This window comes from Mesoplodon densirostris, chromosome 19 (genome assembly GCF_025265405.1).
Source record: "Mesoplodon densirostris isolate mMesDen1 chromosome 19, mMesDen1 primary haplotype, whole genome shotgun sequence".
NCBI classification, from domain to species: Eukaryota; Metazoa; Chordata; class Mammalia; order Artiodactyla; family Ziphiidae; genus Mesoplodon; species Mesoplodon densirostris.
Genome location: NC_082679.1, coordinates 34,778,071 through 34,791,607, shown reverse-complemented (window position 1 = coordinate 34,791,607; position 13,537 = coordinate 34,778,071). Strand labels below are relative to the sequence as shown.

Sequence of the window (13,537 nt, the reverse complement as noted above, 5' to 3'; positions counted from 1 at the left end):
GGGAAGTAGGGAGCTATTTAAGGAGAGTTTCTGTTTGGGGTGATGAAAAAAATTGGAAATAGTGGTGATGATTACACAACATTGTGAATAGAAATGCCACTGAATTGTATACATAATGTTTAAAATGGCAAATTTTATGTTTATATATATATACACAAACACACACAAAGCCAAGCATGCTCCTACCTCGGGGCCTTTGCACTTGCTGAATACACTCTTCCCTCATTTCCTATAAATTCTTTTCTCAAAAGTAACTTTCTCAGTGAGGTCATTCCTGACCAACCTATTTAAAATGTCATCGTTCTCCTCCAATACTTCACACCTCTGTCCCCCCAACTTTTTGCCTTAGTATTAGCTAACATTCTATATACTTTACATATTTATTTTGTTTAAAGCTTATGTTACCCAGAAAATGTAAGTTCTAAGAGGTCAGAAATTTATCCTTATCATATAGTAAGCAGTAAAAAAATACTTATTCATGTCATATACACACAAAACTTTCTATTTGGGTAGGCGGCAAAGAAGGAATTCTATGTAGGGCAGAAACTGTTTTTGTCCTTTTAAAAAATCTTATGTGAAACTTTCTTTAAAAATGGCATTAGGGGGCTTCCCTGGTGGCGCAGTGGTTGAGAGTCCGCCTGCCGATGCAGGGGACACGGGTTCGTGCCCCGATCCCGGAAGATCCCACATGCCGCGGAGCGGCTGGGCCCGCAAGCCATGGCCGCGGAGCCTGTGTGTCCGGAGCCTGTGCTCCGCAACGGGAGAGGCCACAGCAGTGAGAGGCCCGCATACAGCAAAAAAAAAAAAAAATGGCATTAGGGGTTATCTGGACATTAAGCTTATGACCCATTTAAAAATATTTTTAATTTTTTTCTTCCAGTTTTACTGAGATATACTTGACATACAGCACTGTGTAAGTTGAAAGTGTACAGTATAATGATCTAACTTACATACATCATGAAACTGTTATCACAATAAGTTTAGAGATCATTCATCATTTCATATAGATACAAAATTGAATACAAAAAAAATTTTTGTGATGCGAACTCTTAGGATTTACTCTCAACAACTTCCATATATAACATACAGAAGTGTTAGTTCTATCATGTTGTACACTACATCCCTAATACTTGTTTATCTTATACTTCACCTTGTACCTTTTGATGGCCTTCATCCAATTCCCCTCCACTACTCCTGCCTCTGGTAATGACAAATCTGACCTCTGTTTCTATGAGTATGTTTGTTTTTGAAGTGTAATTCACCTACATTATGTTAGTTCCTGTTACACAAGAGTCTTTTTCTATACATTTCAAAATGATCACCATGATAAGTCTAGTTATGATGTCACCATACAAAGATATTACTTCGTTATTAACTATATTCCCCACACTGTACCTTTCATACCAGTGATTCATTTATTTTTGCAACTGGAAGTTTGTACCTCTCAATCTCCCTCACTTCTTTCTTTCCTCTCCCACCCTCTTTCCTCTGGCAACCACCTGTTTGTTCTCCGTATCTATAACTCTTGTTTCTGTTTTGTTATGACTTTGCTTTGTTTTTCAGATTCCACATGCAAGTAAAATTATACAGCATTTGTCTTTCTTATTTCACTTAGCATAATACCCTCTAGGGCCATGCATGTTATTGCAAATGGCAAGACTGCATTCTTTTTTCTATATATACCACATCTTTTTTATCTGTTCATCTATTGATGGGCACTTGGGTTGCTTCCATATCTTGGCTATTATAAATAGTGCTGCAATTAACACAGAGGTGCATGTATCTTTTCATTAGTGTTTTTGTCCCCAAAACACAAAATACTTTAAAGTTTTAATCGTGGTAAAATATACATAGAATTTACCATCTTAACCATTTTTAAGTGTACAATTCAGTAGTTTTAAGCATATTGACTGTTGTGTAACCAATCTGTAGAAATTTTTCATCTTGCAAATTTGAAATCCTGTACCCGTTTGTTTAAACAACTCTCCATTCTCCTTCCTCCAATCCCAACCCCTGGCAATCACCATTCTGCCGTTTCCAAAGAATGTGACTACATTAGATACCTCATCTAAGGGGAACTATACAATATGTGTGTGTGTGTGTGTGTGTGTGTGTGTGTGTGTGGAAGTGGCTTATTTCACTTAGCATAATATATTCAAGGTTCATCCATGTTGTAGCGTATGTCAGAACTTCCTTCCTTTTTAAGGCTGAATAACACTCCATTGTATGTATATTATGGCCCATTAAATTTTTTTCCAGTATTTTTCAAGTTCTTTTTGAACAAGAAGCATGATATGCTATAGAATCTACCCTTCAGTAGTATACTTAGCTATTTTATGGGAAGTAGAGTAAAAGATGTCTGGATACCAAATCCCAAACTGTGACCCAATTATCAGACCTAACCTGCTGAGAAAACTTCTAACCAAAATACTGTACTGTGAAACTTAATTCTTTAATATGAACATCAACTGTGTCTCTCCTTAATTTACCTGATAGTTACTTATAAGCCTAAACAGACATTTTCAAAGTAGACTGAAAGGATCCAAAAGAGAAATTTCCTTATCCAATATTATAGACTAAAACCTAATAGTATTATTTGTTTTCCCCCTACCATGAGACCAAAATTCTAATCTCTGTAACTAACTGAAAGTGTGACAATATACTTAACCGTCTGGCCCCCCAGTTACCTTGTCAATGACAGGTTTGGACTGAATGCTTATGAAGGTGTCTTATAACTCAATACTGTATACTTGGTTTATCTTCTACTCACATATTCACAAAACACCTACCCCAACCAAACTAGAGATATCAGGAAAAAAAGCTTAAAATCCTCATTAAGGAGTAAATGCAAGATAAAAAGTAGTGGGCTCTATATTCTAAAATAAAAGCTTATACTTAACTTTAAAAATACCTTTTAACTTAAAAAAAAACATTATTTTTTCCTCTTGAAGACATCAACCATAATGTTCTATACCTAAAATTCTAAAAAAAATAGTAATAATTATGTTACGATTGTTCTATCCTCCTACTATTTGTAGGAGTATCACTGTCCTCATTTAAAAAAAATATTCAGGCTAGTATGACCTTAACATAACAACATGATCACCAGCAAAAACTAGAACTTAACAGAAAAATAAACTAATTTGTAACAGTTATCCAGAAGAACATCCTTCAAAATTATTCCCAGTAGATAATTTAAGATAACTTAGGTTGTTTTATTAATGTACAATACACAAAATCATCACAGAAGTCCACATAAGAAGCTTTACAAGTCATGTATTCCAATCTCTATTAACATTTGCATATAGAACTCTATTAAATCCCATCCTTATGTCTGTTCTATGTTTTCTTGGTATGTTTCAGATTAATCTAACTGCATAAGGTATCCATCCAGCTGATTAACTATAAAATAAATTAGATCACTAGTCAATAAGAAAAATATCTGGCAAATACCAATCAGCCATGGCATACTTGAAGGAGCTCAGGCGTGAGTTCAAATTCTGCCATCTCTAAGCTGTATACCCTTCAGCAGTTCTTTTAAATTCTTTTTCCTCACCTGACCATCTACACTGCAGAGCTGTTAGAGTTCAGAAGAATAAAGTCTAAAATATAGTAAGTGCTCAATAAATATGTATTTCCCTCTCACTGACCTGTAGAACTAAGAACATATATCAAGATTCTACGTTGGCTTGCAGAAAAATTACTAAGAGCCTGTTATATCTGATTGTACTTAGTTTCCAACTCATTTAAAAAATATTTATACTAACCAACAGTATCATCATACGCCAAAACTCATCTTTGCCCTCCCAATATATATGCTTGCTCATTTTATTCCCTTACTAAAGGTATCAATGCCTCTCCACCCATTTTTGCTTCGATTCCCCCACAGGTAATCCATGCCTTAACCATATTGAAATGTTGCTTGATTTCATCAAACTTTCTCACATCTCCATTAATACATACAGGAAGTTCTCTTCACCTATAATATCACTTCCCACCACCCCTGTTACTCTATTTAATGCTTCTGATATTGACTCAAGTTCTACCATCTCTAGGAAGCCAGTACACACACACACACACACACACACACACACACACACAACCCGGCCCTCTGGAAATGTTAAGCATTCATTAATTTATTTTTTTATTTTTCGGCCATGCCACGCGGCATGTGGAACCTTAGTTCCCCAACCAGGGGTCGAACCCGTGCCCCCTGCATTGGAAGTGCAGAGTCTTAACCACTGGACCACCAGGGAAGTCCCAAGCATTCATTTTTTTGTATTCCACACTTTACACACTATGTTATCATTCTTGGTCTACTTGTCTTCCCTACTAAACAAGAGGAGTGCAGAGAATGGTTCTTATTCATCTTTACACCTGACATCTACTAGTATAATTTCTGGCACATAGTAAATACCCAAATGTTTTCAAGAATTCAATGTCATAACGTGAAACAAAACAAAACCTCTCAATCCTTAATAGTTATGCCAAAAATTGAGATTCAAAAGCATTCTTTTAAGCAACAATGTACCATTTTTATGACTTGAAGTATGCCTCCACTGAATTGCACTTAAAAATGGTTAAAACAGTATATTTTAGGCTATATATATCTACCCTACACACACACACACACACACACACACACACACACACACACACACACACACACACACGAATGTCTCAGGGATCCACTGAAGCTTAATTCCTAGTTATCCCTCAAAGAATTTTGCTTTCATTGATAAGTTATTCTACAAGGAACCCTATAGCATAGCTGTTAAAAGTAAGGGCTCTGGGGCTTCCCTGGTGGCGCAGTGGTTGAGAGTCCGCATGCCGATGCAGGGGACACGAGTTCGTGCCCCGGTCCGGGAAGATCCCTCATGCCGCGGAGTAGCTGGGCCCGTGAGCCATGGCCGCTGGGCCTGCGCGTCCGGAGCCTGTGCTCCGCAACGGGAGAGTCCACAACAGTGAGAAGCCCGCGTACCGCAAAAAAAAAAAAAAAAAAAAGTAAGGGCTCTGAAAAGAGACTGGTAAACTTTATCACTTGTTAGCTATGTAATCTTAGGCAAGTCAATCATTTTGAAGCTCAGTTTCTTCATCTGCAAAATGGAGACTGTAATAGTACTGATCTCATAGAACTGTAGTAAATAACCCATATAAAGTACTGCATAATTACTGTTTTCAAACTGTGCTCCCTAGATTGTTGGGTAATCCTTAGCCAAAGAAAGAAAGGGCTTTAGACCACCCCTTCCCCCATTTCTTCCCCTATAAAAGATTTCACCCCACATATTCTTTTATTTTACAGATTGAGCTGTCAAGTAGGATTTTTTAAAAACAAAGCATTCCTTGGTTTAAAAGAACTGAAACCACTAATCTAATAGCACTCAACTGATGCTCATATTAACATCTCAGTCTGTAGATCGCCACTTACTAAATTCAATTATTGAAACTTACTTTGTTGGCATTCATAGTTAATTTAGCTTTGCTTTGCATCTCACAGAAAGGGAAATCTTTAAAAATACAATCTCATCTCTACTCTTGGTAAAAGCTAACTGGGAATAACTAATTTGGGGCTGATATTGAAGATAGATTATAAATTTCCTAGTTGCTACTGAGTCAGGTCAAGTTGTTTAACTGAAGTGGTCCTGAACATCAATCATACTCATAACCAAATTAAGAGAGTGTGTGTGTATACTATTAACATTAAAAACAGGAAACTGATTTAAATGAAGAATTTTCCATAGTTTGAAATACACTAAAAACTGAGACCCAGGTTGATTATCACTAACTTGCAAGGTTGTTGCAGAGTTTAAAAATACAAAGTTCCTAAAATACAGTAAGTGCTTAATAAATGCAGCTTTCCCTCTCACACCTGTCATCTCTTTTCTGACTTCCCAACAACCTATAGTCATTCAAACCTTCCCATGGCTGTTAGGCTTTTCTAGACCTCCTCAGACTCTTTCACTAATTATCTCCAATGCTGTCCTCTCATCACCTTCAAAACCCTTGTGTTCTTTTTCACTCACTCAACCCACCATAGTTTATTAACATCACCACTGTAATTTTACCTCCTTGCCTCAGTCCAATTCAATGTTTCTGAATATTTGTAATATTTATAATATTTACTATTTGCCTGGCACCAAACCTTTACCTTCAATGTGGTCCTTGCTTTTGTTTAATGTTTAAATTCATTTTCCTATGCTTCTAGGCTATCTCTTTGCAGTTATTTGTTTTCTCTCCTCAATTCTTCAATCCTAACTTCCCCATTCTCACCCCAAAACAATTTTGCCTCTTACACTTCTGAGGTTTTCCAGCTGAAAGTCACCAATCATCTTTACAGAAGCCATGTATCTGTCCTTGCATCTATCCCTTTTTCCTTCTATAAATACTATTTTCAGAAGAGGAAGCATGACTCTTCCCCAAAGATAAATCTTTCATCTCTTAATACCTACCATTCCATCTAGGCTTTCAAAGGGACTTACACCCACACATTCCACCTCTCTTGAGGATCTTTAATCACCCCCTGCAATTGCCTGCTTTCCTTCTAACTTTAGGCATCAGCAGATCTCTCCTACCTCAACAAAAATGTAAATGTACAAATGAAATCATCTTGTTTCTATCCTTCTGTTCAAAGACAAATACTGAAAATAAATTATCCACTGCCTCCATTTTCCAAATACCCATTTGCTTGTTAACCTCCTGTACTTTAGTTTCTGCCCCCATAAAATTACTGCAACTCTTTCAAAGATAACTAAGAAAATATAGAGAAATATATTGAATTCAAGTCAGCTAATTCCATGGGAAAAAATTTTTTTAATTTACTCAAACTGTAGTAAAGCACAAAATTTTAAGATAAAACAAATTTTATGCAAAATATATGAAACCTAATCATTGTCCTCACCATTTTTTCCTTCTTATAAAAGAACTAACAAGATATATTGGCAGTTACCTTTCAGAAGAATAACCACTGATGTCCAATATTCTTTTTTTTTTTTTTTGGCCACATGGCTTGTGGGATCTTAGTTCCCCAACCAAGGACTGAACCCAGGCCTTTGGCAGTGAAAACATGGAATCCTAACCACTGAACTGCCAAGAATTCCTCTAGGATAAAATTTAATATGCTTTACAGGGCTGCTGCTTACTCAGGTAAACTAAACTGAAATAACCAATGGCCAAAAAAGATAATCTTTCTTTCCCCTCAAATTTCAAACCACGTCCATTTGTAGCAATAACAGTGTCTAGAATTACTGGTTAAAAAAGTTCTAAAGCATAACCAAAAAAAAACCACAAAAAAACCCCCTAGATATTCATTTAGCTAACTACATTTAATTATGCCAAATTACAACAGAAACATCAATATCTACAGCTATTTGACAAATAATAGCTACTAATGACATAAGCTATAATTTTTACTCATAAGCACCAGAAACCTCATTTAAAATGATACATTTAATATCAGACTGCCTACAAGCTAATAACTTTCAGATTGCTAATTTCCTGAGAATATCAAAACTACAAGACTTTTCTATTCCACACCATCACCCAAGTAATACATAAACTCATCTAATACTATGTTCTAGTTCATTCCTTTCTCAAACCTTCATATTTAATATAATCTATATTAAGATATTCACAAATAAACTTTCAAAAACTGAAGTACATTGTTAAAAAGTAAGATCATTTCAGTTACCAATTTTTCTAACATAAATAGGAAGCCTAGTCCTTCCTCTCAAAAACGCATTCTATGGGGACTTCCCTGGTGGCGCAGTGGTTAAGAATCCGCCTGCCAATGCAGGGGATATGGGCTCGAGCCCTGGTCCGGGAAGATCCCACATGCCACGGAGCAACCAAACCCCGTGCGCCACAACTACCGAGCCTGCACTCTAGAGCCCGTGAGCCACACTACTGAGCCTGTGCTCTAGAATGCGCAAGCCACAACTACTGAGGCCCGTGTGCGTAGAGCCTGTGCTCCACAAGAGAAACCACCGCAATGAGAAGCCAGGGCACCTCAACAAAGAGTAGCCCCCGCTCCCTACAACTAGAGCAAGCCTGCACACAGCAACTAAGAAGCAAGGCAGCGAAAAATAAATAAATAAATAAATTTTTAATAGAAAAAAATGCTAAAAACACATACTATGAATACGTCTTAGTGTGCTGTCACACACATAGCTAAAGCTATCCTCACTGAGGCAGCCAGCACTCAGATAAAACCAGTCCTCACCTTCTGAAGCACTTGTCTATGGATAGTGTTCAAACCTTGATTTCTCACCAATCCTTTTTCTCCCCCTATCTTCTTCTTCTCAGTACATCTCACCATCATCTATCTAATTCCTCAAGCCAGGAACGTGGAGATCCTTTTTTTTAAATTAATTTACTTATATTTTATTTTGGCTGCGTTGGGTCTTCGTTGCTGCACGCGGGCTTTCTCTAGTTGCAGCAAGCAGGGGCTACTCTTTGTCCTGGTGCACAGGCTTCTCATTGCGGTGGCTTCTCATTGCGGTGGCTTCTCTTGTTGCAGAGCACAGGCTCTAGGCACACGGGCTCAGTAGTTGTGGCTCGCGCACTGTAGAGCACAGGCTCGGTAGTTGTGGTGCACAGGTTTAGTTGCTCCACGGCATGTGAGATCTTCCCGGACCAGGGCTCGAACTCGTGTTCCCTGCATTGGCAGGCGGACAGATTCTTAACCACTGTGCCACCAGGGAAGTCCATGGAGGTCATTTTTGACACCTTTCATTTACATCCAATTCATCACGCAGTTGTCAACTCCACCACCATTCCCATCTCCTGTCTCTATCAAATCAAATTTTATATATACATATACACATATATCCTTTTCCATTCCTTCTTCTCTACAGCTGCTACCCTAGTTCCAGTTATCATCATGTCTTACCTCAACAACTGTAGTAGCACAATGTCTTTGCTTTTACCCTTGCCTTTCTCCAGTCCATTCTCAGCCAAAGTGATGTTTTAAAAATTTAAAGTATATTACTCCTCTGCTTCAAAATCTTCAATGACTGCAATGTCCTTAGTAAAACCCAGAAGTCTTTAACATGTCCTTCAAGGCCCTGCATGGCCCTGCATGATCTGCTCTCTGCCTCTCTCATTTCATCTTACACGGTTTCCCTCCATTATCATCCTCTTGCCACCCTGAACTTCTTTCATTTCTTCCAACATATTAACCTCTCTCCTGCCTTCATACGTATTTTTTTCCATTCTAGGAAACTCTTTTCCTGCCTGGTTTCTTATTCTTTACGTCTTGACTTAAATATCACCACCTGAGAGGCCTTCTCTGACCGTACAAACTAAAACCCTCCCCATTTTTCTCTCATAGCACTCTTTTCCCTTACTGAATTCACCCCAAATTGTAATTTTACATTTACTTGCTTGTTCGTTATGTGTTTCCACTATTAGGCTGTAGATTCTACAAAGGCAAGGATTACATAACATGTAATAAATTAATAAGTAAAAGCATCACTTAATAAATCTGCTTAGTGGATGAATGAATGGATGTGCATGACCTAGAATCCAGGAAACAAATTACAGCTTGAAGTGGCTTCCCCTCCTCTGGGTCTCCCATCGTCACTTGATCAACTTTCCAACTGTTACCAAAAGAGAGGAGCAAAAAGTGTTCCTGCAAACTCAAAGGCAATACAATAGAAGGAATGCCAGGAAATTGTACTCGATGTCAAATAGGTGAGACAAATAATGGTATGATTTCATGGGAAGGAGAAATCCTTAAGGGCTACAATGATGAGAGATGATCTTTTTCACAAGGTGGAATATGACCTGAGTATTCAGACTGGTAAAATGTGGAGAGGTAGAATGTATGGGGAGTGAAGCCCAAATAAGGAGTTAAGAGACACAAAGTGTTAGAAGACAATTATAGAACTGGAATGTGGCAACTTATACTTACAAAGTAGGTAAGTGTAAAAAAACTAAATCTCTCATCATGTAAGAAATCTGTATTTTGTTAAAACATGTTAATCACGTTAAGACCACAACATCTACAAAACATTTGAAAGGTTACAATAAAATCATTCTACCTCAGTCTCCATAAATCCCTTCTAATTCTAATCTTTGGCTTTTAAAGTTTTTCAAACATTTATGACAACACACTCTCATAATTAGTTTTCATAACTCATTTTCACTCTGACCAACTACCTCAAGTTTCCATATTCCTATCACTGTGTTCTTTATTCACTATACTGACACCTGATGAAATTTCCCCAGTAGATCTACTATTTCAATCATATTTATTTTTCCTTTACAGCCTTTGATCTCTCTAGGACTTCATTTTTTTCTTCTCTGTCGAAGTAGTTGACTTTTTCGTGTACTAAATTTATTTCAATGATCTAACTCTTCAGAAAATCTAAAATATTCATATGTACCAACACTTTTACTATTGGTAGAAGCTTCAATAGATTTTACTTCTAAATCTGTAATGTCACTTCAGTTCCTACCTCCTAAATGTACACAAGCCTCTCCTTCAGTTCTATCTTGTTTCCATAGGTAAATTATCAAGGTCTAGTTCAATGCCTTATGGAAGGCATTCAGTTATATGAGATAAGGGGTTTGGAGTTAAAAGTTTCTAGAGATACTTCCAAATTGAAAATGCTATGATTTCATTAATCTTATCTTGTCATGGGCTTTTTCCATTGACAACACTGCTTATCTTTATTCATGCTTGCCTACTTGAAGTTATTCTAAAAATGTTTTCCGGTTAAGGCCAACTTACCTGAAATACCAATATAACACTATTTCTTTCAAAACCTCTGCTTTTTCTAACACTTAAATCCAAGCATAATTTTTGCATTTCAAGGAGGATCTCAGGATACTTAGAATCACAGAATTGTCAAACTGGAGAAAACCAAGGTTCACAGAATTTAAGAAACTTGACTACATCTATATAGCTAGTAAAGTGACAAAGTCCTGATTCTCTCTAATCAGCACTCCTTCCAAGTCAAGAAGGCTTTACTGGTTACTCCAGCACAATGTTTTCTTCCTACTGCTATCTCCTATGTCCTTAGGACATCATCTTCTCCTAGTTAATCAATCACAACGTTTTTGTTTTTTAACCCTCAATTACACACTCTCCTAAAACCGTTCAAGGATGACAGAGATACCAGAAGCAAAACTGGGAAGCAACTACTTTGTTGTTTCTCAGATCATTTTATGTCTATATTATATGATCTGCATTTTATAGGAAATTCCCCAAGGAGTGAGACCTGCCAATACTTTGTAGTACACTACAACGATTTAATGTGAAGTGCTAAGGCAGTGGAAGCATAAACAGAAAAGTCTTGGAAGATACATGGTTTTACTTGCTTGGAGCAATAGATATTTTTCATTTAGTAAATATTTATCAAATATCAATCATATGGAAGGCTCTGTGCTACCTATGAGCAAAAAGTCACATTTAAATTCAAGTACTGTAAATCAAACAGAAAAGAAACACTACGTTCATCCTTTTGCATTGCAAAAACAAACACAGCACAAACCTCCCTCTGTAAAGTGGAATCCCCCCTTAAGTTCAGTTTCTGTATATTCAAGTGTTCGTAGACCTAATGGTTCTAAGTACCTGTACAATTCTACAGAGTTTAGATAGAGTAACATTACAAAACAAGCCCTCTTTCCTTTTCAAGATCATAGCTACTTAAGTAAAAGTGGTGAGACTGAAATCAGAGAAAAGGAAAAGCTGAAAAGTGGAATGCAAAACTGAGAAATTAAACTGCGATAATGACTGCATTAAGGAAAATAAACTTTATTTAACGGGGGCGGGGACTCTGAGGTACTTATGAGTATTTCACATAAACGGATAAAAGTCACAAAAGCGTCAAATCCCAGTCTTTCAAGAAAGTAACAGTGTAAATATCACCATTAAAAAAACAAATTCTTGTCTGCTTTGTTCTGAAAAGTTTTATTTTCCTTAAAAACAAAACAAAACAAGAAAAAAACAAAGGCAAAACAAAACCAAAAAAGGAACAAACAGAAACCACTCTGAGCTGGCGACTGCGACAGGCCAGTCAGACACCCAGGCTTTCTGGGTCGTGCTTGGCTTTGGGATGCATGTCCGCGAAGAGAGCCCTGGAACCACCCATCACGTCCCACACCCAGATCCCAAGAAAGCAGGAGTCGCGGCGGAGGCCCGACACACACAGGGGCTGGTGGGGTCCGGGGTCCCGGCCCTGCTGCAGACGTGGAGAGGCCCTCGGGACGGAGGATCACAGAGAGGCAGCGCGGTCGTAACCCGGACGCCTAGGCCTGGAAAAGCACCGAGGGCGTCCAGGGCTCGAGGGCACCCAGCACTCGCGCGGGACGCCTTGTCATGAGTCACGGAGGCGAGAAAGGCGGGCGGGGGAAGAGGCTGCAGGATGGAGGGAAGCCCGACCCTCGGGAGGGAAGCGAGCGGACGGGGAGGCCCCGACCTCACACGGGGCAGGGAAGGGGGGCCCTGCCTACCCACGCCCGGCCCGCCCTGCCCTCACCTCCATCCGACGCAACAGGCGCTGCGGCCGGGTCCGGACCCCGGGGTCTGCGTGCTGGGGGGCGGGGGCAGCAGCCCGCAGCCATGACAGGAGCGGGGCTGGCCGCGGGCGGGCTGGGCCGCACGTGCGGGCAGCGGCCCCTCCCCGGCCTCCCCGCGCCCTCGCCCGCCCGCCCCCGGGGGCCGGCCCCTCACCTCGGCGGCGGCAACGCGGCCCGGCCTGCCCCGACCCCCCCACCTCGGCGGAGCGGCGGCGGCGGCACGTACTCACCGCCGCTCACGGGTTCTCGGGCTTCGCCATGACTGAGGCGCCCCTTTCGCCCCCCGCTTCGACCGAGACTGACACGCGCGGCTGGCCGGGCGGGGGCGGCCTCAGGCGACCACCCGGCTGACAGAACCCGCCCCCGCCTCTCCCCACCAGTTGAGCAGCGGCCACTGCCCAGCGGCGCCCCCAGGCTTCCTCCCCACGCCTGGGGCGGCGGGTGGCAGCGACGGGCGGCTGCAGCACTTACCGGCGGCGCGGCCAGGCCCCCCTGTCAGCGCGGGGCCGGGAGGGAGAGGAGGGAGGAGTGAAGGGGCACCGCCTCCCCCGCGCCGCCACGCACCCGCCTGATTGGCCCAGTTCACTCCCCCAGCGCGACCCCACCAGCCCCTGCGAGCGGCACTCCGGCAGCACCGGCGCGTCATTTGCATACTTGTGCCCGCGCCGCTGATTGGCCCGGGCTCGGAGGGGCGGTGGAGACGGCGGCAGCTCCCGCCGCTGCTCCCGCCGCGTCGGGCGACCGAGGAGGGAGGATCCCCTCTGCCGCTCCCCTTCCCTCACGGCCCGGCCTGACCTGGGGCGGAGGGCGGCGGGAGGCGGGGTCGCCGCCCGGCTCCAACATGGCCCCGCCGCGCCGCCGACCCAATCGCCGGTGCGGTTACTCCGAGAGCCCTGGGCGGCCTCGGGGCGGGGAAGTGTTGGGGCCGGGCGCCCTCTGGCCGGAGCGCGGGGCAGTGCAGTGGCCCGGGCTCCCGTCGCCGCCCCGCCGCGGCCGCCACGTCAGGCCGCGCCCT

The 13,537-nt window shown here is 41.4% G+C and overlaps 1 protein-coding gene across 14 annotated transcripts in view; it reads right to left on the bottom strand.

Annotated features, from left to right (window-relative positions):
• CHD9 (chromodomain helicase DNA binding protein 9) overlaps positions 1-13,537 on the bottom strand; it is a 247,375-nt gene that overhangs the window by 182,361 nt on the left and 51,477 nt on the right. For 5 of the 14 annotated variants that reach the window (XM_060084506.1, XM_060084521.1, XM_060084519.1 and 2 more), the window contains exon 1: positions 12,994-13,025. The exons of 4 other annotated variants lie outside the window; for them this stretch is intronic. The gene's annotated coding sequence lies outside the window, so the exon portion shown is untranslated. 5 more of the 14 variants (XM_060084507.1, XM_060084510.1, XM_060084515.1 and 2 more) reach the window with 4 other exon arrangements.